The 22,718-nt window shown below is 43.7% G+C and overlaps 1 long non-coding RNA gene across 1 annotated transcript in view; it reads left to right on the top strand.

Annotated features, from left to right (window-relative positions):
• The window catches only part of LOC134559790 (uncharacterized), a 53,656-nt gene extending 35,828 nt beyond the window's left edge, over positions 1-17,828 (top strand). The window contains exon 3 of the long non-coding RNA XR_010082584.1: positions 17,452-17,828. This is a non-coding gene — a long non-coding RNA (uncharacterized LOC134559790). The remainder of the gene's footprint in view (positions 1-17,451) is intronic.
• The last annotated feature ends 4,890 nt before the right edge of the window (positions 17,829-22,718 follow it).

The raw sequence follows: 22,718 nt of genomic DNA on the forward strand, positions 1-22,718 counted from the left end.
TGATCTTTTTGTTCCATACATAGTAAATGATTGAAAAACAGTGGTAAATGTAATTTCTGATCCTTGTTCCTAGCAGCATAAATTCATTTTTTAGATCTGCTTCCAGTGAAATTACCTGAAATTTAGTTTCTGCTCTCACTGAGAGCAGGATTGAAAGAATCCATACCGATGTGGGAAAGGCAGGCTCGTTTATGAACGTGATTGAACATGTGTAATAAAGCGTGGCACTCTCATTCATCCTAATAGGCAACGATAAAAAAAACAGTTTTCAGACAAGCCTACAAGTAATACAAATGAATTAAAGTAATTTAATTGCAAAATATTTTAAAAGTCACAATGATAACTTAAAAATAACTGCCGTGCCAAATTTTAATAAGATAATGACAGCTTCATTAGCTTTAAAAATGTGCATAATTTACAGGAATGTTGTATTAGCATTGAGGTGACATTTTCTATTTTATTCAGATTAAAATTGTGTAAATAGGCCATTTGAAATGCTCCCATTGTATATTAAAATTAACTATCAGGGAATGAATTCTTCAGCTTCTCAGGAGGGTTACCCTTATTCACACAAGAAGTCCCACTGATTAATGACATTTTTCAAGCATAATCAGATGACATTGGGACAAGTATAAGAATTACTCATGTGAAAAATACCAACTCCATCCTTATTTGTTAAAGTGTTTGCTGATAATGGTTCTTTTCATGCAATTTGCTGTTCCAGTGTTCAGGGCTGTACAGCAGACATTGGGAAACTCTAATTATCTGCTACTGGTTTGCTGGAAGAGCTGTGTGCTTTAGTTTGAGTCTCTTGACAAGTAATATTGTTTTTATGAGCAAAGTCTCTCCTGGGACTCCAAAAGCAATCCATGGACACAGACTGGAAATGAGTGGTTTAACTGGTGCATCGCAGCTAATGTCAAACAACTTCTGTTCCTTTATCAGTGCTGGATAAACTTGTTGATCACCTAAATGTGGGTACAGAGCCCTAGCCTTTGTTGCACATTTTAGTCCACATTTCAGATGTTTTCTGGTTTTTCTAACCGTGCTTTCTTGCAGCTGTTGCTCTGAACTGCACTTCCTCACACACGGTGTTGTGCTTGCATCATTGTTTCTGTGACTCATTAAAACACACATATGTCTGAAATGAAAACTCTCCTGAGCTTTTAAAAATCATCGTCTGGTAGTATATTGAACAAGATTCTTTGGGATTTATGAGAAGCACTCGATAAAATATGTCAGCTACTCATCCTGTAATTTATAAACAGATAATCCTCATCAACAAGAGAGAGAGGGAAATGCTTCCTAAAGCAATTTTCTTGCTTTTGTAATAGACCAGATTTGTGATGGTACATAATTCAAGAGAATCTTCGAAGAGTAAAGATATAGATCCTCTTAAATGACTCTTTCTTCTTCATAAGTCTGGGCTGAAGACTACTGTCTCATATCCTTCTCCAGTGATAACTGGAATACATTAAAATACTTCTAAAAGTTTTTTTGCTAAAGGCCAGCTTGCTGCTCTAATCCTATTTGCTCAGCCTTCATAGTTGATCATGAGAAAAAAGGTTTTGTTTTTATTATTTGCTTTTTTGGCAGAAAGACTTATTTCTTTAAAAAAGTAAAGTACTAGCAGCTGCTACTACCTCTGATTGCAGGATCCAGAAGCTCAAAGAAAGAGATTTAAAAAGTAGTATCCAGAAGTTAAAATGTTCTCACATAACTGTGGAGTCATCTTTGTGTATTTGCTGCTTAAATTGCACAATCTTTCATTCAGCAGAAAAAAACCCCAACATTTGTGTTGAGTTATTCCACTGAAGGCAGGGACAGAGCTCGTTCACTGCAGCGTTATTGCTATGCAGAGCCTTGGTGTGAGGTGTTTGAAAGGAGCCGGTACTTTTCCAGCAGCCTCGGAAGACTCTTGCAGGTTCCAAGGCAGTGATACTTTTTTTTTTAAAGCACAGTTTTCAGAACGATCCCTTCAAGCAGGAAGGGAGAAGGGGTTGTAATAAATGAAAATGGCACTGGGGCTCTGGGTGAAGAAATATCAAAGTCAGAACACAGAGTCTTGTAAGCAGGCCACAACTCACCTTTGAAAGGTGAATTTTTACAAACAGGATGGAATATCTCTGATGAGAGCTGAAATCACTTTTGTCACCTAAATTAATCTGCCCCTGTGTCCTGTAAATCATTTCATGCCGCAAATAATTGATCAGCGAGAGAAATTTGGGCTGTGATTTAAAGGGAATTAAATCTTAATTAAGTTGGCTTACTTTGGATTTTCATCTTTAGGGAGAATAGGCTGCTAAGCATTCCTAATATCCGCCACTTAGTTTAATATTAGGAAAACCCTTCATAAGAGATTAAGGAACTCTTCACATGAAGGAGAAGGGAAAGAAGTACCTGAATTTAAGACTAAAAACCAGAACTCCTGGCAGTGCATAGGGTCTGGTGTTATCTGCTAGGTGAGCTTCCAATCATCCTAAGGAGTGAGGCAGAACAGCAAGTTCAGAATCCTGTGTTTGCAAGGGAGGCAGGCAGTTAATCCAGAAATCTTCACATGATGATCTTTCCTCCACGGTATTTCTCTGATACAGCTCCTACCAGCAGTTTCCAGGAAGAATAATGCAGTCCCTTCTTTGTCACTAATTGCAGGATCTTACGGGAACTTCTTCCCGAATATTTCTAGAGCTGTCTGTATTGTTTCAAAAGTGCTGTTTCCTTCTCTCGTGTATTGTTATTTATTCTGTCCTGCTCCTGGCTCATTTTCTTGTAGATGGATGTTTCACAGTGCTTTAATACAGTGAGGAACATTAGTTCTGAATGTCATTTTCCGTTTTATTTTTATCTTGCCTTAAGAGGTCTTTTTAAGGATCGGAGTCTCTGTTTCTGCCACTGGAACACTGCACAATCAATTGCCCTTGTATGTGTGTTGATAAGATCAGTGGGATGCTCTTCCTTCCCCAGTATTTCTCAAACCCTGTTTCTACCTGATGGCCTGATGGATTTGAGAATGTTCTTGATGAATTGCATGAAGTGCCCTCAGAAGTCAGGAAATGAAGCTCTGTGGTCAGCGCTCATCATTTTATTGCCATGGCTGTGAAGTCATGCAGTGAGATGAGTTTCTGCTGGTGTGTTTTTAGCCCTTGCAGCTCCAGAGAAAAGCCAGGAAATGTGATACAGAGGACTGACGGGAACAGCAAGCATCAGGAAGGCTCAAATTACACACACACCTCACGATTTTAAGATAGTCTTGCTGTTTCTTAGGTCTAGCTTGCAATTTGTCAATCTGAGGGTAGGCAGCCTTGCTGAAGATACAAAAGGAGAAAATCCAGGGGGTGGGGGAAGGGAGAAAGTAGAGAAGAGCCTGCCCTTGAAAATCAGAGTGAGCTGTGTTATCTTCCTGTGCTGCTCTCCTGGCAAGGTGTTTGTCCTCGACTGACAAAGGTCTTGTGTTTCCCTTGGAGTGCATCTGTTCATTAGTGTCTCCAGACAGAGGCAGTTTAGCTTTTAATTAAAATACGATTTGCAGGTTTTTTAGTGTGTTAATGAGACAGCAAAAATGAATTCATTGAAAGAGGAAAAGATACCTAGGCCTTACAGCAGTGAAAGTTAGAGCCTCATTAGTAGCTAATTATGCAACACAGTATATAAATAGAGCTGTTATGGCATTAAAAACAGCCTCAGTGCATTACCTAATGATATAAAATGTTTACAGTCTGTTCTGAGTATGGTATAATATCTTCCTGAAGTAATTAATGGCATATTTAACAGTGACACAACTGGAATCACAATTGCTTTGCGGTACAAGTCGAGGGCAAGGGAATGCATTAAAGTCTTTGAGGAACAGATTATTTGTCTGCTAATAAATATGAGAGTTTCAGAAGATGTGGAGGAACACATGATTTATGCAGGAGGTGGGATAATGTCTGTTTCTGACAAGGACAGAGTACCCTGGCTTTTATTTCAGGTTCTGCAAAAGTGAGCAGTGAGATGCCAGAGGCCCAAACTGGCACTTCCAAAAGGGGAGTAACAACGTGGACAGTATTTTGAAAATCCTTCATTTTAGATATAAAAATGGCAGTCAAGACTGGTCATACACACAGGATGAAACAAAAAGGGTTTGGTTTTACTATGCAGGCCCATGTAATTAGACAGACACACTCAGAATGGTACCCTAATAGCAAGTTAAATTATGCTTTTAATAATCTAAAGCACAATACATACATATTAATTTTTTCCCTGCCTAATAAGAACTGCATGTGTAGCTTGACAGCTAATTCTCCCAAGAATGGGGGCAACATCCTGGCCCAGTACACCACAGGGGAGCTGAGGAGATGTTCATGCAAATAAGAAAGGCCTGTAAAATGATCTGTGCATTAGTCATGATGATTCCAATTACTGCTGTATTGACCAGCAGCCACAGAGGCACAGAATCAATTATTCCTTCAGAAATACAAAATGCTGTTTCCTGCTTCAATTTGTTCAGCAGTCAGAAGTTTAGGGTTTTTTTCTGGGAAATTATTTTGATACGATGACCAAGTGAGAGCCTGACTAATGCTTAGCTGGGAGTGGGTGAGATGAAATGACTTTGCTGTCAATTCAACGCTTTATCTTGTAGTTGTGGTGCTCAGTGAAGTAACACAGAGCAGTGGAAAACATCATTATTGCTTGTGTTCATGACATGGTCTAGTGGGAGAGCAGTTAATGACCTGCAAGCTTGTGCTACCTGCAGTTAGGCAAACAAGCCACTGACTAATTGTGGTGGGATTCGTTTAGTCCATTAATGAAAATAACTTTATTCATGAAGAGGTCTAGGTAGGCCGGTGCTGAAAGCCTGAAAAATCTGTTCCACGTATGGTAGGTGCAGTTAAAAACCATCAGTGCCACCATTGCTGAGAACCCACCAAATTGCCTGACTGCTGATTTCCAAGGACAGCTCTGTGTGGGCAGGAATTATTGCTGCTGATTACTGACTCGACATTTTTTACTCACCGTAGTCACTGTGAATTTATCAGGTTTGCTGTGCTAAAAGACAAATTTCTGCGTGGGTATTCTTTGGTAGAAATCTGTAAGCCGTGTCCACAGAGAAATCTGCCAGGAACATTCCTCTGGATTTCAAAATAGTTCATATTTCGTATTTATAATCAGGAGGGCAAGCAGGGGACTTAGAAACTTTCCAGATTAAAAAATATTTCTTACAGTGCTGCAGATGGTTTCTTTACTGTTAGAACCCGGGATCTGATCTGCACCTGTAGGAACAGGATTTGAAAGATGCTGCTAGAAAACAAACTGTTCAATTAGGGGAAGAGCAAGTGCAGAAGAATTCAAGAAATGGGTAAGGGCTTGGTCTGATTTTAGGTAACTGGCTGGCTGTGTAGCAGCATTTACAGGAAAGGAGAATGAAAATGCCCTGTTTTGTGGGAAAGCAGATGAGGGATGGAACATTTAACGTTCTTAAAATAGAACATAAACAGTAAGTGTGCCCAGTGGGGAATTTTTCAACAAGGAATAGAGAATGCTGTATGGACACAAGTCAAGTGAAAATAAAGGAATTAAGAGTAGTTACAAGGGGCCCGGGGTCCCTCTGTTACCAAGATATCCAGAATCCCAATCAAAATCTGTACGCAGAACCTCTCCTTGGATAATAAATCACAGCTTCAAAGCCAACCAGCACAAGCCCTCACGTTGGATCTCAGCAGAGGGACATGTGCAAACAGATGTTGCGTGGCTGAATTAATCCTTAGAATGTTAATTAGTTCATTCTCTTTTTACTTGTTTGTTGTGGGGGGTTTTTTTCTCTTTTTTTTCCCATCTTGTGCTTTAGTTGTTCTCTTTACCTTGCAAGTTTTCACTCCTGGACCCACTGTTTTCACAGAGTACTTCTACTTCTTTTACTTGCACACAGGAATTAGATTTGAATAGAGCCCAGGAATGTGGTCCATGAAGCTGTACATGAGCTATGACATAAAAATGAACCAGAAGAAAGTGATGCCATATGTTCTTTTCTTTTTATATTTTTCCCTACCAGCTCCGAGAAGTATCCTCGCAATTCCTAATCATGCAGAGGGGAAAAGAATGCTTTATGATTAGATTTCCACAGTCCTGGAATAATTTACACGATCTGAGAATTCCTCTCAAACCATTGGATTTGCATTACCAAATATGTACAGTTAAACTGTTTTACATCTATTTAAATGTGAGGCTTTAGAAAGCCTTTAATATCAGTTTCTGGCAAGGTTTTGATATTTTTCTGCTTTCATTATAAAATAAATAATCAGTGTAATATTGTGGTTATTAATGAAAATTGCTTCTTGTATCAAATCAATGATGGAATTATCCAGTGGAAATAAGGTCTGGTAGATGAATCTTGATTAAATCATTTATGGATCTGAATGGTTTGAGAGACTGTAATGCAGTGGGACAAACCTTGTCTTTATTTTTATAGCTATTTTTTAATTGAAAATCCTACCTAAAATGTAATTCAGAAACTTACTTTTTAGATTTATTTAAGCCTGTGTTTATTAAGAAGAAGATGCTTCTTCTACATGGCTGTGGAAAGTACTGAATTAATTCTGGATGAACTTTCAGTGAGGATGGAGAAATGAGGATTCTGGGAGGCTGCTGTGCAGTTTGGCTCGGTGTTGCTCAGCAGTTCCTGATGAAGGAACCACACTGGATGTTCCTGCTGAAACAGGTCCAGGAAGGATCTCCCTTCAGCAGGGGAGGTGGCCAAAAGCAGGGCAGTGTCCATTCCCTCTGTCCAAGAAATACCCAGGAAATGCAGAGCACACGTTGAGGGCACTCTTCTGCCAGTTCAGAAGAGAGGGAGTAAAAATCTCTCTAGTCCCTGGGCTGTTACACAGAAGTATGCAGACTTCAGGAAAAAGAGGCTGCAATTCCCTTTCCAGGCCAGCAATTAATTAGTACCTTGTCACACAAGGACTGAAATTGCCTGCAACTGTCTGTAAGCCCCTGAAGTGCTCGCTGGTGCTTTCCTTCCTTACTGCCTGCCTTTGGAAGTGTTGCTGAGTGTTGCCAGTAATTGCCTGAAGACCCAAAACACTGTGGAAAGTAAACATCCATTTAAATTTGCATTCTGTCTTGTAGTTCACCTCTTGAAATATCCCAGTCCTCTCCCAGCTGGTTCTTCCTGTGCCAATCTCTTGCAGGTCTGCCCTAATCAATTTGTTCTCCATCTCTGTTATCTTTACTGTTTTGACAACTATGTGCCCACAGCCTGATGTAGAAAAAAGCTCAGGCAGACACGGAAAATCCAATTCTGCTCCTGACATATGGACAGAAGTGAGCTCAGTTACCATCATGAGCAGCCACAATGAATAACTTGTGTTTTGTTACTGATCCAAACAAACATGCCCTTGGCTCACAACCAGAGCTCTGAGCAGGCGTTCTTACCTTTTGATGATTCAATTGGTTTGAATGTCTTGTTGTACGTGTGTGAAGGGTTTATGCTTTTGTTCATAGGCCTTTGGTTAACCCTTTTATAACCCTTTGGTTATAAATTAATTTGCAACTGCCATTATATGAAATCCACTGGTGTCTTTTCTAGGTGGGCTTTTAGATCTTCCATTTGTGTCTGCCCCCTGCCCCCCTTTCCCCTTGTTCTGTTGTTAAATCTGTGAAACTGTTTCTCTCCCTGTGGTGACCCAGGGACAGCAGCGGAGCTGTGACAGCTCCATCTCTCACCTCTTGGCAGGGGTTTCTGCAGAGATCCAGGTGAGTCCCTCGGGACAGGTGAGCATTTTCCCCACCCTTTGGCAGTAACGCAGAGCTGAATTGCTCCTCTGAGGTGAAGGTTATCAGGAGGAGTCAGACGTGTCTCAGCCTCCTGCACTCAGTGGGAGGTGATCTGTAGCACCAGTGTAAATGCAGTCCATTTCTCCACTTCCTGGAGAGAATTTAGGGCTGTCAGCATCCCCTCCATCTCTGCTGTCCCTGCGGGAATTGCACAGAAATAGTGCAGTGGGAGATTAATACAGAAACGATTGCCCGTGCTGTCATCAAGTTAGATGTGAGGTGCTCCCAGTAACTCAGTGGAGCTACACTGGTTTTCATTATCTGTAAGAAATGTAAAACACCAGGAAAATTGCTTTTCAATAGTAGCAAAATATCTTTAGGAGCTTTTTGTTATTTTTGAAAATGAAGAATGTTTAGTGGCATTAGTTAAACATGGTGCTAAAAGGGAGCTTGAATTATGTGAGGACTGTCAGGTGAGGTGATGAGATCTGGCTGCACATGGCAGAAACATAGGTGGAACGATGTACAGATTTGGAGGGTAATGCAGAATTTAAAGTGGAAGATCAGCAAGAGAGTAAATAAGAGGCCATCTATTTTCAGTAAAAAGATACCCAACTGGAAGCAAAGAAAATAAAATTTATGTAAGTACATTTCTAAAGTTTTCTTCATCTTGTAAATACCCATTGTGCTTCCCATGTTGAGCAGAGAAGGATGTGGAAAGCAGAGTGCATGTTCCCCTGGCAGTGCTGCTGAAGCGCAGTGAGAGCCTGCAGTGAAGGGGCAGCACTGCAGCCATTGCAGCCTCTGGGGGGACTGATCGTGGCTGAAATGGCAAAGGTGAAGCAGGGACCTGTGCTGGGGCTCACACAGTGCAAGGAGGTACCCGAACAACACCTGACAGACCCCCCCGAGGAGCCCTGCACCGCTCCTCACAGGGCCCACAGCAGGGCACACACCCAGCCCTCAGCCATTGGAAAAGAACTTCCAAACAGCCCCTTCCATCCCCAGTGCACGGAGCTGGGGCAGCACAGGACTTCTGGCACACACAGACCTCATCTGCTTTATGAGCCGTATAAAAATGTGATTAAATGTGCTGTCCACCAAATGGGAGCAGCATCGGGATTCCAGCCAGAGAGTAATGGGATTAATCTCAAGAACATAAAATGTGGTATTTTAGTGAAATGTGAATCCTCCCTCTCACACAGTCGCAACAGGTGAGCAGCTTTTGCTTGTTTCCATCTGCTGAGGCTACTCTGGCAAACATTTGATTTATTCCTATTTATCTACAATAAATTAGTGTATTTATTCCTGCTGATTGGATCATCTACAAATCAATTGGCATGGCGTGCTTTCCAGGGAACTGCTTGTGCAGGCATATCACTGACTTCAGCATTTTATCAGGATCCTTGACTTCCATAAGCAAAAAGGGCAAGGAGGAAACTGGGAAATACAAAACCTGCAGCACGAGGTAGAAAACTCTGAGCTAAAATGGAAGCTAATCTATGAAATGTGACTGGACGTGTCAATTATTAATTGCCATCTATTGTTATTTCAATCTTGGGTGCCCATGGAACATGATGAATGAGAGTATGAATGATGAAGTGGTGGTGAGAGAAATTAGATGGAGGTGATTTCTTGCTTCATTTTTCCACAAAATATGTCTGGGGAAAGTCCACAAATTCAGAGAAGACTCTGACCCACTGAGGGAATGGGGATCAGCTTGGAGAATTTAGAAAAATCCAAAGACTTTGCATAAAAAGCTACTTCATAGTTGGTATGACAAAGCTAAAAAGACCATTGCCTTGCTGAATAAAAGAATCACATTTCTTAGAATATAGATTCCAGTTTTAATAAATATATATTTTTAATATAAAGCAACAGTGCTACTAATTTAATCATTAGTGGAGTTAAATTAATTAAGATACAGTTAAAAGTGTATTTCCTGTAGTGATATATTACCTGAAGTAGTTTGGTTTTGTCTTTATTACAAAGTCTGTCCCTTTTTAAGGGAAAAATTGTACTCCTTTTTCGTTTGTCCTAAAATTGTGAGTTGATAATTGGTAGTATTGATAGTATTTAATGATACTGTCAAGTGCTCCTGCTTTATTTTAGAAAGAAGAGTTGAAGTAATTAATTTTAATTAGTGTACTAGGAAGTTTTGTGTTCAGTTGTATCCAGGTTATTCTTAAATATGTCAAAATTTCATTTTAACAAGGAATTATAAATGAGAGGGTGTGTTCACTTTTGCTATTCACTAAATTTATTGCAAAGACAAATATGTGTATGACAAGTTGGGCAGCAAAGGCATTACCAGAAAGTAGTCCTAGGCCAGCTTTTTCTTCTTCATTTAAAATCAGATTCATTGGGTCTGTCTTGCCGGAATCCCTTCCTCAAACAGGGTGTGTGCTTACAATTCTCAAGCTTGGGACAGAGATTCTCTTGTTATATGTAAGATTTATTGAAATAGTCTACCTTAGAACTAGAATTTCAGCCTAACTCAGGACAGCAAACTAGAGAAAGCAAATCTGGTGGTTTGCATTCATAGGTAACTTACTTATATGTGTACATGTACTCCTTTTATCCATGTAAAGAGGGAAAAATAGCTGTTCCTGCTCAGTTCAGAACAATGAGACCTTTTAAATCATGGCCAGCCATGAAGCACATGTGCTGCAGTGTCCCTGCAAAGCTGCAGAGAAGGGACTGGGGAAATTCTCTGTCAGTTCAACGTGGCTGTTGGGAGAGGTTGCTAAAGCAGACAACAATGTAGCCACTGGGATCAATTTTTACCATGCTATTCAATAAGTCATTAACAAGATTAATGAACTCTAATAAAAAATGCAGGCTCCTATGCCACATTTCACTCAGCTCACTGTAGCTTAAAATTGCATGTCATGATTTTACTGGACATATTACTTAATTTTTCTCAAACTGGCCGTTTTATTTAGGTTAAAACATATTAAACAGATTTTTTTGTTCCCAGGGAGAAACAGGGTTTCTCTTTTCAAAAAGGACTCTGTATAGTACAGTGCCTTGATAACATGAATAGGTGTGCAGGCGTGTTAACATAACTAAATTTGATAACATGAATAGGTGTGCAGGTGTGTATCACCGTGGAGGCCCAACCAGGAACACAGACTGGGGACACAGATCTGGGTGCATCAGAGCAGCAGGGCAGAAGACCCTGCCCTTAGTTTATTTTTCCATTATATATCTGTGGCAAGGTGACCATGGATTGGAGAAGGGTATCGCCACCTCTCCTGTCACATTGGTCCAGGAGGCTGTCATTCAACCTCCCCTTGTCTTGGAGAAAGTATTCATAACATTGCCAATATTTACAAAACATGGTCCTGTGTTTACAATTCACCAGCGTGAGAAACTGCACGTTTCTCCTTTAATATGAACGCTTAGCAAACCAGGAAAATTCATGGCAACATCTCACCCTTTTAAGTATATTAAAAAGAAAACAAAAAAAGAAAAATGAACAATTCTATGACAGGAAAAAAGAAAGAAAAAAAAACCTGTATAAAGTTCACCGACCTTCATTTAGGTGACGGTGTGAGGGCTACATGTTGGTCTGATTCTGCCTTTGCTACCCAGGGTTTCACCCTGAACCCCTTGCAATAACTTGCTCAAAATATCTCGAGCATAGTCTAACATAATTCAACCAACACCCTCATATTTTTAAATTTTTATAAGATACAAGGGAATATACGGTGCAAAAGGCAGGAGCATTCCAAGAAAAATCAATCACTCAATTCAAAATTCTGAACCCCAAAAGTTCTGTCCCAAAACCACAACCCCCAAACAACGTGCACTTTCCCCACAGAGGTCACAATGGCTACCATACATAAAACTGAGCCGTAGCAAACAATTCCTCTGAGTCCATGATTAACAGTCCACTGGCTCTCAGCATCACACTGCTTCAGTCTGTCCTTGTCCAGCAGCTCCACAGGATCCAAAGTCTCTATGGAGGCCATATAGGAAAGGAGAGGATGCCAGTCTGTGTCCATGTCAATCAGATCTCGAAGAGGCTTCTGTGATGGGTGGCACTAGGGTGGCACAGGATGCACAAGGTTAAATGGGATCAGTCCAATGCACCTGAGGCAGCTCAGCAGACTTTCATCGGCCGCCTTCTTAGCATGGATCCCAGAACCTGAGGATAGAGAACTTAGAAAACACAAATTGAGCAATTGACTTTTTCTCAAAGAATGCATGCAACATAGGATGTGGACGTAGAAACCCACTGCAAGGTCCAAGGAAAACTGACCATAGCTATGTGGCAACATCAACACTTCCTACACTTGAGATGATGGCTGTACACCAGCCAGAGAATTTTGCTCTTGTTCTAGAGCTTGGGAAACTGTTTCGTCCCCCTGACGTCTTCGTCTTTTTCTTCGCCTCCGAGTTTTCGGGCTTGGCGTGGGCTCATCATGACCCACTGCTTTGCAAGTTTCTGCAGTATGGTCTGGACCCACACCTTGTGCGCAGAAAAACAAGGGAGTCACTTTCTGTGCCTCCTTTTCCTGTTCTCCACTAGGCTGAATATCTGCCTGTGTCTCATGTCCAGCATTCTGCCTCTGTTCAGCCGGCTGTGAAGCAGCTGTTGGGGTAATCACCATAGAATCACAGGTGTTTAGAACTGCACAGGTCTGGACCATCTCCAGGATATTAGAAGTCTCCGGAATGGTTTCCAGGAGCCTCTGGCAAGCAGAATTAGCATGGCTTCTTGCTAATTGCTCCAAAATTATCATTGTCAAAGTTATATCCTCGACTCTCGTCTTTAAAAAATGCATCAGACGCGATATAAATTCATTAAAAGCTTCCTCTGGCTTCTGTGCTATGTCTAAGAAGTCTTCCTTTGGGGAGAAGGATAACTTGGTTTTTATCAATGCAGATATCCCTATGTATCTGCACGAATCTAAAACCCTGAAAGAAAGGCCAGCTTGCACATCAGGGCAAGCATATTGACTCCTCCCCATAAGTAGGTCAACTCCGACCCCAAACAAGCGATCATCTCGAGGCAGGTGGCTATTTTCGACAGCCATTTGTCCAGCTAGGAATTTCCAATTTCTTTCAAAGGTAAAAACCTGTTGAGGTTCAAGCATCATTGTTGCAAGACCTCTTATTACATAAGGAAAGATCAGATTCTCAAATTCTGCACTGATCCATTGAATTGCCTCAGTGAAGCTTATATTATCTTCTGCCACGTCCCTTGATAAGGGAAGCGGGACTGCCCATGATGGGTCATCATGGCTATGATGCTGTGGAACCACGTCCACAGCTCCCTGAACTGGCTCGGGCAAAGCTGCATCTTCAGGCAGCAGCTCTCTTAGGTCAGCAGCCTGGTTCACCTGGGATGCAGAACTAAAAACCTCATCCGATTTCACGACAGGGAAAGCGTGCACATCAGACAACGCTTTTTCCCCGTTATCATCTCCCACCGCCGACCCGGCCCCGTAGGGGGGGTGGGCGGGGGACAGTGACTCGCTCAGACTCCTCTCTGAGCGGGGGGGGCGATTGTCGCGCTGGGCAGGGAGGCGTGGCCGATCGGCCACAGCTTTCAGCTCCTGTTCCATCAGCCGATGGGTCGGTGGCCGGGGCCAGAGCCGGCAGCAGCTCTGCGGCTCCAGCGCTCGGCCCCGTCCCCTCTGAACGGAGGGGGCATGCGGCGGGGCCGCGCGGCGGCGCGGGGGGGCTGTCCATCGCGGGTGGCCCTGCAGCAGCGGGCAGCGTTGCGCCCAGCCCTCCCCCCGTGGCGCCGGACCGGCACCGGACGCGTGGGGCGGGGCGCGGCGCGGTGGGCGGCGGCGGCGGCTCCGCTGCGGGCACCGCACAGACCGCCGGCGGCGGCGACCCCGCGCACAGCATTTGGCGCGGCGGGGGGACGGGGCAAGGAGGGGCCGTCCCCGCCGCTCTCGCCTGCCGAATCCTGCGCGGAGCAGGTCGCGGCGGGGCGGGGCGGGCCGGGGAGGCGGCGCACGGCGGCCCCCCCGGCTCCCCGCAGGGGGCCCGAGGCGGCGCGGCTCCGCGCGGCAGCTGCAGGGCGGACCCCGCAGCGGCGGCGGGCAGCGGGGCGGGGCCGGCGGCACGGGGGCCCGGGGCGGCGCGGGCGATCCCCCGCGCTCGGCGTGGGACCCGATGCCGAGCGCTCCGCCCCCTCGGCACCCCAGCTCCCCGCCCGGCAAACCGCGCGGGGAGCGGACCGAAAAAGGCTTCCCCGCCCTTCCAAAAACCCCGCTGGGCGCGCCCAACCCCCGACATGGGGGTGGGGGTCTCCTGCATCGGCTCTAACCCTGCATCAGAGCAATCCTCGTCAGAAGCGACGGAGCTCACAGGGGAGCCAGTCCTGCTTCCTGTCGAAAGCCCAGAATCAACTTCAAAGTCCTCTCCAGCCTCTTTTAGAAGTGGGAAGACTGTTGTCCATGCCCGTAAAAGAGTGCCTGCCTTAGAGTTTCCGTCAAGGACGGCAGAGAAAAGGCTTTTTCCCAGGGTTCTCCATGGGCCAATATAAAGTGCCTTTTCAGCAGTATAAAAAATTCCAAGTTTCTTTCCCCAGCTAAATATTTCTCTCACGTGTTTCCTGGTCAAGTCAGCGTCACAGGACAACAAAAAGGAGTGGAGCAGTTCCATCATCAATCGTTCTTCTGAGAACATCGTGGGTTTCTTCTTTTTGCAGCTGTAGAAGGCAGATTTTTTTTTTTTCTTCTTCTTTTTTCTTTCCTCACTAGCTTGCAACTTGACCACGTTGGGCGCCAGTTATCACCGTGGAGGCCCAACCAGGAACACAGACTGGGGACACAGATCTGGGTGCATCAGAGCAGCAGGGCAGAAGACCCTGCCCTTAGTTTATTTTTCCATTATATATCTGTGGCAAGGTGACCATGGATTGGAGAAGGGTATCGCCACCTCTCCTGTCACATTGGTCCAGGAGGCTGTCATTCAACCTCCCCTTGTCTTGGAGAAAGTATTCATAACATTGCCAATATTTACAAAACATGGTCCTGTGTTTACAATTCACCAGCGTGAGAAACTGCACGTTTCTCCTTTAATATGAACGCTTAGCAAACCAGGAAAATTCATGGCAACAGGTGTGTTAACTAAATTTGCTAACACGAATAGGTGTGCAGGTGTGTTAACTAAATTTGCTAACATGAATAGGTGTGCAGGTGTGTTAACATAACTAAATTTGCTAACACGAATAGGTGTGCAGGTGTGTTAACATAACTAAATTTGCTAACACGAATAGGTGTGCAGGTGTGTTAACATAACTAAATTTGCTAACACGAATAGGTGTGCAGGTGTGTTAACATAACTAAATTTGCTAACACAAGTAGGTGTGCAGGCAGTGGGCTCCATTCTGCCGTGCTGCGGCCGCACGAGGCTCAGTGAGCTTGGCCAGCGGGAAAGGCAGGACGGCGCTGCCTTGCACGGGAGTGAGGGCAGTGTCCCATCCCAGCACACACACCCGGGAGCAGCAGTGCCTTTGGTGGTTTGTGTGCTGGGGAGCCCTGCTGGGGCCCTGCTGGGGCCCTGCTGGAGCTGTGTTTAACCGCCCTGCTGGAGCCCTGCTGGGGAGCCCTGCTGGAGCCCTGCTGGAGCTCTGCTGGGGCCCTGCTGGGGCCCTGCTGGAGCCCTGCTGGGGCCCTGCTGGAGCCCTGCTGGAGCCCTGCTGGAGCTGTGTTTAACCGCCCTGCTGGGGCCCTGCTGGAGCCCTGCTGGAGCTGTGTTTAACCGCCCTGCTGGAGCTCTGCTGGGGCCCTGCTGGGGCCCTGCTGGAGCTCTGCTGGGGCCCTGCTGGAGCTGTGTTTAACCGCCCTGCTGGGGCCCTGCTGGAGCCCTGCTGGAGCTGTGTTTAACCGCCCTGCTGGAGCTCTGCTGGGGCCCTGCTGGAGCTGTGTTTAACCGCCCTGCTGGAGCTCTGCTGGAGCCCTCCTAGGGCCCTGCTGGAGCTGTGTTTGACCGCCCTGCTGGAGCCCTGCTGGGGCCCTGCTGGAGCTGTGTTTGACCGCCCTGCTGGAGCCCTGCTGGAGCTGTGTTTGACCGCCCTGCTGGAGCCCTGCTGGAGCTGTGTTTGACCACCCTGCTGAGGAGCACAGCCCCGGGTCACCCGCGAATCGCAGCCCCAGGAGCTCCGGCAGAGGCCCCGCGGAGGGCACACGGTGTGAGGAGACCTCAGCACAGCTGTCGGGGTGACAGGGCTGTGTCACACGGAGGGGAACATTGCCTGCCCTTGGGAACAGCTGTGAGGGTTCTGAATTAACAGATGGGCAGGGACTCAAGAGAAGTCAAACCCAGAATATCACCAAGATGGTCTTTGCCAGCGATCCAGAGTGAAAGAGCCTTAAATAACCACGTTCTTGCATCTGTATTATTTCTGACCTTGTTACTTCTCATCTAATCCATTTTTGTCAGTGTTTTGTCTGGTCTAAATAATTCCAGCTTTGTGCTGCATCTGAGAAGCTGCCTGTCTTTCATGTCCTACTGCTTAGTTCTCTTCCACAGAAAATTTCTCCTCGGGATTTATTGCAGCCCTACTCCTTTCACGTACCTTTGTAGTCTGCTCTCTCTGAAGACTATCATTCTTCTAAAAAAAACCCTGAGGAAATTAAAGAAGTCCAGGTAGGAGTAAGAAAAGTTTAGTGGATATAGTGGCCAGTCTTTCAAAATGTACTTTCCAATCAGTCAGTGTGCTGGGAGTTTGTGATGCATCCTTTTATGCTCCACTGTGATTCTTCTGAGCAAACTTGACGAAGAGAAAGTGGCCTGTGTCAAAACATGGTTGGTTACCATTTATTTTTTCCTTTTGTGCAAGTTTTACTTAAAAATTGTCTTTCATAGAGCTGTGCTCTGGAAGCCAGATTGTAGATAGGGTACTTCTGTGATTTAAAAGTTAATTTAAAGGACATATAGGGTGTTGCAACGTGCAGGAGCAGTGCTTGTTTTTGATTCATAGAAGTCCTAGTTCCTGGATTGATTGGTTTAATAACCTTTCTTAATAAAGTAAACTGAATGCATCTTATTCCTCTGGGCTCGTGGTGTAGAGGATAGGATTTCAGTCTCTTTGTAACTTGTTAGCTTTGACTTCGCAAAGCAGATTAGAGTGGTGTGCTCTGCAGTTATTGCTTTATGCACACACCTCTTGTTTGAAAAGACACCTCTGTTGTATTTGAAAATGCAGATATTTACAGGGTATAAGTGAGCTTTCACATGCAGCTCTCAAGCTGGATATTTATTGGAATGATCCATTTGGAGCAGGTCCTTTGCCCTTCGGTGTTTGGTCTACGGGGTTTGTGGTCCTGAGGCAGCACCTCAGGACAGCAATCTTACCAGGAGATGATTAATGGCACACTTCAGCAAGTTCCCCGGTTGTGAGTCAAGTTAAATGTTTGCTTCTTAGTAAAATCTCACTGAAAAGGAAGCATTTTCAACATATACTTAGATTCTTCATCCTATTCTATTCAGCTGTTTTGCCTTCTGAGGGGAAAGAGAGGCTGCTGCAATGGTTTAAATATTCTGATAAGCCATCTGGGAAGCTGCTGACTTGTACCAAGTTTTAATTTACTCCATTCTTCTCAGAAAACATCTAGAAAAGCTTTTCTTTTATGGATTCTGGGGAGGCCTTTAAGAGGTGATAAATGTGGGCAGTGACCTTCAAACTGGAACTGGCTTGGGATCTTAAACCTCATTCATTTTCAGCAGAGCGTGTCCTTCCAAATGTGATGAGAAAAATCCAAATGAGAAGATCTGCTGTCTGCTTGAAGTCTGGATATGACAGAGACGTGTATTTCACCTTACTGAGAAACTCCAAAACAAGTTAAGGTGCTCATTTAGGAACCTAAAAAGTGTAAAGGGAGGGTTGTTTCTTGATTTCTGGAGTTCATACTTGCATACTTCTTGTGTATAGAGGATCAAAGGAGACAGAAGAAAATCCTATGAAACTTGTGAATGAATGTACTCCTTTATAACTTTTATAACTATGCAGAATTCTATTAAATTCTTCAATTACAAGATTCAGGAAAATTTACTTTATGTTGTACTGAGAAGTAATGAAGGTAACATGCAAACAAGGTAAGATAGCTTTGGTTGATCCCACGTATTTAGGAGGAAAAGGAATTTACAAACAAAATTGTTCTCCAGTGGTGCTAAGATTTGGGAACAGAAATCATTAAGACCCTTCTGTCATTTAGAGAAACAGAGTTTAGGTTTAACTTTCTTGGTATCCTCTGGAAAGCCTTTGGAGAATTCAGATACAAGCTACAAGGTGAGAATTCCAAATGCAGAAAGAAGTAAACAGAAAGGGGCACAGCAAAATGAAAACTCAGGTTGAAAATCCTATGTATTGAAAATTCCTGATGGATATAAAAAATCCTATGTGTTCTTGTTGTAGCTTTTCATTTCTACTGTGCAAAAAGCTGAGTACACAGGGGCGTATGGGAACAGCAGGGTAATGCCAGCAGCCTTGCAGGGATGGCTGTTTGCGTGTGATTTATTCACCAGAAAGGTCAGCTCCACACACAACAGCTGTTTGCACCGCCGTCCCTGTTCACCACCTGATTTACTATGCTGCTGAAATTCCCAGGGAAAAGAACAGGATATTAATTAGCTGTTTCAGTGGACTTCCAAAACTCCTCTGAAATACTGCTGCTGTTATGGGCACATAGCATTGTTCTGGATGAGATTCAGGGAGGAGATACCATGAGGTGAGAAAATAGCTGAGAGGAGAACCATTGTGGGACAGCATGTGTACAGTTACTAGGCTGGAAAATAAGTCCTTCAGGAAGAGAGGGACACAACGTGAGTTTATAGCCTAAAAATGTGTTAGTTAATATTTATCATGTGCATCCATCGTTCTCTGTTTCTTGGCTTTGCACTGGGTCTTGGCTGGTCTTGTATCAAGTACAAATGCTAATATTAAACAAAGTGATTAATGTCTGTTTGAGACAATTGGAGGTTATTTCCTGCTTTTACAGTGCTGCTTTTTGTGTAGCACACAAGCACAGTGTATGAGGTACTGTGCTAAGGACACAGAGAGGAGTTTTATTGATCCCCTCCTGTTCCACTTCACTAAATATGCCTATTTTCAGCCAGCCTCAGCAACTGGATAATCAGGCCAGCATCTGCTGCAGCTGTTTGGACAAGCTGGGTCTGCTGAAATCAAACAAATTCTAAAACTTGGAATGAAGGCAAGAAGAAGGGGGAAAAACCCACTTCTGAGGGAGTGGGGTTAAAGAGATTTAAAGCTAACTGGAGGCCTAAAAATAACAGCTGTCATTAAAAATGGCAAACGTGAATTGTACTCTGAAATTAAACAGATTTTGATGAGAGTTGTATGTTCTAAGCCATATATATATATATATTCTTGAAAGTGCTCATCAAACTAACAGATTTTATGCACTGCAAAAAATGAAGAGAGAATTATTGAGTAGAATGGTGAGAAATAAAGAGCTTTTGTCTATATACATTTTCAACACTTCTATCTACTGGAAAAAATGTTTCTATATAAAATGTCACTTCTCGGTAAATATTGAAAAAACATTAATGCCTGAGCTGGCTGGAAACACAAAAAACTGTGATTAATATCTGATTAATTATTAAATAACAACTTCAGTAATATATTTTCCCTGTAGACACAGTCATAGTTGGTATAACACGTATTAAGATAATTCAGGAAAGCAAAGCATGTCTATGTACAAGAATATACATATTATCCAAATGGATTCAATTAAACCCATATCAGCAGTCAGTGCCTCAAAAATTAAGGAAATAGCTGATATTAGCAGTTCGAGGGCATACTTAATTTATCCCCACTTGGATTTTGGCAATATTAATTTATCCTGTAGAAAATATCGTAAGTGTACAGTAATTTTACAGTAGGTTGAAATGCACAAAAGGGAATGAAACTAATTAAGTGAGCAAAAGAATGAAACAAAAGGCAATGAGGAACACTTTACTCTGGAAGTGGCCTCATTCTGGTATCTCGTGATCAACTCCTAGATCTTGTATTTATATTTTTCCTACCAATCCTGTGAAAAGACAAAGGGAATATTAATTAAATTATTAATTAAATGCAGAGTTCATACTGTATTGTGAAGCACTAAGATAACACTGTAAAGAGAAATAAATCCATTAAATGGGACTCAATAAGAGGAACAATAGTGAAATGAATTGCATTATAATCCATGACTTCCCTTATCATCATCCCATCATGGAAACCACTTATGGAAATGTGCCTCACGTATCTGATGAGCTGACAACAGCACAGCCCCTGGGAAGCATTTTTACCCCCTTCTTACAGAAGGTGTGCCAAAGACATGGAGATACAAAGTTATCAGCCTTTTTTGGATTACCGGAGGAGGAATTTCTTCAATAGCGTGCATGTTTTGATAAGAATAACCCAAATTTACTCTAAAATGTATGTTCTGATAAAGCCTCTCTTAGAATAATGTATGCTATTCAACACCCAATTCAATACTTCCAGGATTAAAATATTCCACTCCTGTAAATGAGATAAAAATATGAATTAGAAAGTTAAGATGTTATCCATGTTAATTAGGAGTGGAACTTTGACACGGATGGTCCATTCAGAGTACAGGTTTCCTTTCATGACTGTCAGAACACTTACATTTGAGGAAGAACAGGACAAATTCGTCCTTTTCTGTTCAGGCTGGTTTGTTTTGCCCTTTCTGTGTTCAGAAGGTGCTGCTGCTCTGCACGGGTTCCCAGTGCCCCACTCTCCATGGCTGGTACAACCCATGGCTGGTACAATCCATGGCTGGTACAACCCATGGCTGGTACAACCCATGCCTGGTACAACCCATGGCTGGTACAATCCATGCCTGCTACAATCCATGCCTGCTACAATCCACGGCTGGTACAATCCACAGCTGGTACAATCCATGGCTGCTACAATCCATGGCTGCTACAATCCACGGCTGGTACAATCCCTGGCTGGTACAACCCACGGCTGGTACAATCCCTGGCTGGTACAACCCACGGCTGGTACAACCCACGGCTGGTACAATCCGTGGCTGGTACAATCCATGGCTGCTACAATCCACAGCTGGTACAATCCCTGGCTGGTACAATCCATGGCTGGTACAACCCATGCCTGGTACAACCCATGCCTGGTACAACCCATGTCTGGTACAATCCAAGGCTGGTACAATCCCTGGCTGGTACAACCCACGGCTGGTACAATCCATGGCTGGTACAACCCATGGCTGGTACAATCCCTGGCTGGTACAATCCATGCCTGGTACAATCCGTGGCTGGTACAACCCATGCCTGGTACAATCCCTGGCTGGTACAAGCCATGGCTGTACAATCCCTGGCTGGTACAAGCCATGGCTGTACAATCCCTGGCTGGTACAATCCATGGCTGTACAATCCCTGGCTGGTACAAGCCATGCCTGGTACAACCCCTGGCTGGTACAACCCATGCCTGGTACAACCCGTGGCTGGTACAATCCATGCCTGGTACAATCCATGGCTGGTACAATCCATGCCTGGTACAATCCATGCCTGGTACAATCCATGTCTGGTACAATCCATGCCTGGTACAACCCATGTCTGGTACAATCCAAGGCTGGTACAATCCCTGGCTGGTACAACCCACGGCTGGTACAATCCATGGCTGGTACAACCCATGGCTGGTACAATCCCTGGCTGGTACAACCCATGCCTGGTACAACCCCTGGCTGGTACAATCCGTGGCTGGTACAATCCATGCCTGGTACAATCCAAGGCTGGTACAATCCCTGGCTGGTACAACCTGTGGCTGGTACAACCCGTGGCTGGTACAATCCATGCCTGGTACAATCCATGGCTGGTACAATCCATGGCTGGTACAACCCCTGGCTGGTACAATCCGTGGCTGGTACAATCCATGTCTGGTACAATCCATGCCTGGTACAATCCATGGCTGTTGCTGACATCTGTGTAATCTGCATTTTTTAATATGTTGTGCAAACACTCAATTTACTATTTAGCCAATAGTCCTAAAAAGGGTGCTTAAATAAAGGTGCTGGTTTAGTATAATTAGCACAGCATTCTGTGGCTCTGCTTCAGATACCAATAGTGTTTATTTCATGACAAACATAAGACAAAATGGAGCTGGGATTAGCTGGAGAATTCCACTCAAAGGAACTGCCTCAACAGCAGTTTCTTGTCAGAAGTCAAGCAGGAAGGAGGAATTCTTAAATAAACAAAGCAGACCATTGCAGTACTAAAGATGCTTCTTACTGCTTAGAAACAATGGGCCTTCATGTACCTATATTTCTTTTCTTTCCCCCCTTTTTTTTTGGCCTGGGAAAAGCAGACTTAGTTTGTGATTGGAACCTCTAGCTTGAGCTTTGAAACTTAACAGATTAGACTTGTCTATCTGCAATATCCTGCAGATAAAAGGCACCTTGAGCCAGGCCTGTGTCCAACAAGCAGTACCTAAGCTTCAGAAATATCTCATTTTATCCCTGCTTCTGTCACGATCCATATGTGAAGTCGTAAGCTACTCTGGGTGTAGGCCATAAATGAACTGATAATATTAACTGAATGTGATGTAAATCAGGGTCCTATAAAGCTCATCAGTGAGCACGAAACAAATGAAGGAAATAGTAAAAATTCAGGTAATTTTTGCTCTGATAAATAAATGGATTACTCTGGGCTCTTCTGGAAGGAAGCACAGCACTGGAATGGAAACCTGGCTATCTGCTTTTCACCTTACTCTGCTATAAATTAACACCAGTAACTTATACTGGACTGAAGCTTTATCTATATCTAATATATATATATATATATAATTTCAGTTATGTTCATCATTTACAGGCATACAAATGTATCCTGGAGATACCTCCTATGTATAATAAATAAATAGAAATATTTATAGTGAATAGTTCAGGGATTGGAATAGCTCTACTTTCTAATCCGTATTTCTCTTTCACACTTGTCCGCTCCCTGGAATTTTTCAC

The sequence above is a fragment of the Prinia subflava genome, chromosome 18 (assembly GCF_021018805.1).
Source record: "Prinia subflava isolate CZ2003 ecotype Zambia chromosome 18, Cam_Psub_1.2, whole genome shotgun sequence".
Taxonomy (NCBI): domain Eukaryota; kingdom Metazoa; phylum Chordata; class Aves; order Passeriformes; family Cisticolidae; genus Prinia; species Prinia subflava.